Genomic DNA, 5,000 nt, shown 5'->3' on the forward strand with positions numbered 1-5,000 from the left:
ATTTCAGTGAAAAGATGGATTGACAGCATCAAAATATTCATAAAGAGCAGGTTTTTTAGATGTAATTTCATATAAAATATGTCATATTCAGAAATATATTAAAGCATATGATAGCGTGAGAAAAAATATCTTTGCCGCTTAGAATGCGGTATACTGCTCGGATACAACCCGTCCTCTCTTGTGAACCATAGGCTAGTTGCCGACCCCTCCCAGCTCCAAGATATTTTTTTAGACATTACTTTTTCATCTTCTTGGAGGCAATAGATTCAGAGTACGATTATCTGCAGACTGGCTTTTGGAGATTTTGGTTGCTACAAACCAAAATTTAAAACAAATAGTGGCCAAAGAATAGGGGAAAATATTAACCTAATTGATATATGCATATTCTTCTTTAAGGTATATTGGGTTCATTGGGTTAGTTTATTACTAATACAGTTCTTATATATTATAAAATTTACGATAAGTAGTTATATATCTAAACATATAGATCGTTATACATTGGTCTCTTAAAAATGAAGACACTTTGGTTCAGTTAAATCTCCTTAAGCCGACATAATAGATTAAGTCAGAGGATTTTGGCCCAAAATAATTAAGGACATTAAGATAAACTACAAGAAAAAATTATGATTTTTTCTTTTACAAAAGATATTTTGTGGTACAAACACAAAAGAAAAAAAAATAAAGTACTCCTTTTGTTGATATTAGTGCTTAAAAAAGGAACATTTGGTAATAAGAGAGTAACTATGATTGAAATGCATACACAAACAACCATAATTAATAAGACATTTGATTAAAGAAAAAAATTTCTTTTAGAACTTAAATGCATACTCTAGCCTGAAAAGACTGATGAATTAATGGCACAAGAAAAGTAATATTATAATTTGTGAATAGATGTAATGTGCAGCATTCTCACATAACAGACAAACATAGATGAAGAAATCGTGATTTATTTTCTTTATAAATGAAAGTTTTTGGTATAGGTACAATGAATTAAAGTAATCATTTTGGTAATATAATATTAAGCCTTAAGAACAAAAACACAGAGTATTTGGCAGCAAAAAAAATAGATTATGAAAGGAATAAAAAAATAACTATATCTGATAAGAAATTCCATTAAAAAAAAAATGGCTTTTAGAGCTTAAATGTACACTCTCACCTGAAACTGAGTAATAAGTTCATTGCACAGGGAAATAAATATTTTGTTGTTTGCTTTGCATTAATGTACAACACCTCATATAACAGGAAAACATAAGAACAAGGTTATTACATAACCTTAAAAAAATTCAGTATGTTTCTGACTATGGCATTCATAAAAATAATTCTTCATAAAGCAAATGTATAAAGTGAAGTGCAACTACTAAGGAAAAATTTCTTGAAATAGCAATCTAATATACCTTTGCCACATTGGACTAGATAAAGTACCCTTTATAAGAATAGAACTAATCGATATAGCTAAATAGATATGTACAGAATATTTTCCTATATTACCGAGTAATTTGTAATCATAATAGATAACGAGAATGGATTCATGATAAATATTGCATCTTTAATCATCATACTCATACATTAAGTCTGTGATATTGTTAATTTCTTCTGGCTCATCTTCATAAGACTCCTCAAACTCCTCCTCCTCCTCCTCCTACGTGCTCATCTAGAATATCAATCAATTCTTGTGGCATCGGTGATCCACTACACCATACAAATTCTAAGTTTCCTTCACTGAGACACCACCCCATGTCTGTCTGGCGAAGGTATATCTGGCTCAGCTTGATCTGCTCTGTTCCATATGAGTGCTTGATAGTTTGCCCTCTTTATATGTTCTCTGAGTGACATACGGCATGGAGGCAGCAAACTCATATCTATCCCATCACAATCTGAAATTATGGCTGATTTGGGGACGTATCTTTGAAGAAAAAGATTGTAACGTACTTTGTCAATAGATGACTGAGTTGATGACTGATTGTAGAGTAGACAAGTAAATTTTTCTAGCTGGATATACGTATTTTCATCCACAGCAGAACTAGATCCAAGAGTTTTGAAAGTGGAAATAAACTCTGGGTTCTTCTGTAGTAATTTCCATGGTAATAATTTACCCTTCCGAACAAATGCACTCACACTATCACAACCAGAATAAGCATGAAGGGAAGCCAAGACTTCACATAACTCCTGACCAGTTTTATCTACAACTTTATGTACATCTATGAGGCGTCTTTTGTCTCCTACTCCTGTATCGAACAAAATGGTTTGTTTTAAGACTTGAGCAAATTTCAGCAACAAGATGAAAACATCTGTATCTGGTGATCTTATAACAATGGTGAAATCTTCAGATACTTGAGAAGCCATATGACGAAGATGTAAAATAATTCTACTATAAGCTTCCTCTTGGGATGATTGCAGGGCCTCAACCTCATATGTTTCTGTTTGCAGTCCATCAGTACTTGTGATAGCTGTGCAGTTACGACCATTCACAAAATAAATAACTCTGTTTTTAATCTTATTTGCATATTTATCTTGTTTCCACTCTCCCAGTAAGAACTGGATCAATTGCTCTTTGTTCTTTGTATCAGTTAAGAAACTCTTCCAATTTCTGGGAATTTTTGTTAAGCTACCTTTAAGCAAGAATGTAGCTGATGCTCCTCTTCGCTTCCTTTCTGGATTTTTAATAGAATGAGTCAGGTATGTGTCTGTGACAAAATCAACCCGACTGACTTTAGGGAGTTGATCAAATACTTTTTCAGCTAGTTCACCAAATGATGTTGGTAATGCTACTTGCGCTTGTAATATTGCATTCCCATCAATGATGCAGTTCATGCAATCTATTTCTGGTCTTCTTGCAAGGGTTTGTTCTGTTTCTAGAGCATGAAGGAGTTTTGCTTTGTTGGTTTTCACAAGTGCGCCATCAGCAGTTGCTAATGACCAAGGTACTGGTCCAAGTGGATGACTCAAAACTTTTTCCATGTTTAAGTTGTATTTTGTGGCTAATACTACAACTTGTCCTAGTACATTTCTTTCTGCTTTCATTTGTTTTACTTGTTTTTTTGTTGTTGATGTAATTTTTACTGATTTAGCAATAGAGGCAAACGTTTTGAGATTCTGCTTTTTAATTGGATCATTAAAGCTCTTGGTTTTATTAATCAGCCTCTCCTGAATGAAGTCATCAAAGGAATTTTTACCATATTTCTCAGCTTTTAACAGATCTGATTCAACGTCTTTTGGAGCAGGTAAACCCGAGGAAAGACAATACAATAAGTGTTTGTCTTCTACACTAAAAGGATCTATGAAATTTTGAAATGCATCCATGGCTTTCCTTACTCGTTCCTCACTGTGGATAATTTCAGACTTTTTGAGATCATTGTGGGAAGATGAAACATTTCAGCCATCTGCTTTGTAGCTTCAACATACTCAGCTCTTGCATGGCGTGTCATAAACATTCCATAGAAAAAATCAAGAAAACATGTTTACATATATCATATTTGCTGTACCTCGTATATACTATGTGCTTATCACCTTTTTCCGTGTGATCGTCAATTTCAATATTACCAAAAGCTTGAGAAATACTGATGATAATACTTTACAACTATCAAAAATGAATCCCTCGTCCCAGAAAACCTATAAAAACATATATTACAAAGACATAAACAGAAAAAAGTCATTGCTAATATTTTTTCCATATGCGGACAAATTCAAATTCAAAATGGCCGCCATTACGGCCAAAATCACCAACAGCTAAAGTGCAAACAAGCAGATTCTGATTCTATGGTCTCTAAAGAATAGAGAAAACTGGGTCTACAAAAATCCCTAGGGGGGGGGGAGGGGGGTCCTATGGTGGGCCCACGGTCTAAAACTATCGACCTTAAGCGGGACTTGAACCCCAGTCGAACAGATCTCTAGATAGAGAAGTCACCAATAGACCACCAAAATTAATTATATATTACATAAAAAAACCGGAACCAAATATACAACTATAAAAAGAATTTATCATCTTGGGAAATCTAGAGACAATTCGAACAATTGAGCATTTGAATCATTTAAGCCGTATTAACAATTCAGTTGAATATACGGTAAAGTTCAACAGTCCACCACCTCTCTTCTTCTTCTTCTTCTTCTTCTTCTTCTTCTTCTTCTTTTACAAATTAGTGAACGTGACCCGCCAAAAAGGACGTCTAGGATTTTATTTGGATGTACATAAACAGAAATTCCACGATTCCTAATCACTCATCTTTTCTTAACTATAACCCGCATATTCGACAATTTGTGGGAGAGTTTAGTTTTCTGGGTATACATCTTGGGGTAACCCCTCTCACCAATATATGACTAGTACATCTCTTCCTTGGACGTGACAATATATATATATATATATATATATATATATATATATATATATATATATATATATATATATATATATATATGTATGTATTATAGCCACGAAAGGAAAAATGAAAAAGACTTGATTGGAGTTAGTACTTTCATCCACTCAGGACATTATCAAACTCAGCAATGAGAATACATATACAAAGACATCGTATTTATACAGGAGAAGGGGAACCAACAGCTGTCAGTTTCTTAATAATTCCGGATAAGTCAGATTTTAGATAAAAGGATAATACTGGATTAACGGAAAACAGACCTGGACTTAGATTCAAATTTCTACCTTGAGTACAAGAGATTAAAAATGATTCAACAATATTCCTTTGGAAATAGTCATTTACATGGATTACTTTTTCCGTCTTTGACCAACCAATTCTGTGACTTGACCCTAACCAGTGGGAGGCCAAGGCATTATTAAGAGAACCCCTGGAGACGGCCACCTGATGTTGTTTTAATCTGACTGGTATACTTTTTGATGTTTGGCCAACATAAAATAGGTTACACTCTGAACAAGGAATGCTATATATTACATTATTATCATTTCCAGAACTATTCTTAATTAACATGTTTTTTAAAGTACAATTATATTTAAACACTACAGCAATATCTAGTTTTTTCAAAAGGGGTAT

This window comes from Palaemon carinicauda, chromosome 34 (assembly GCF_036898095.1).
Source record: "Palaemon carinicauda isolate YSFRI2023 chromosome 34, ASM3689809v2, whole genome shotgun sequence".
NCBI lineage: Eukaryota > Metazoa > Arthropoda > Malacostraca > Decapoda > Palaemonidae > Palaemon > Palaemon carinicauda.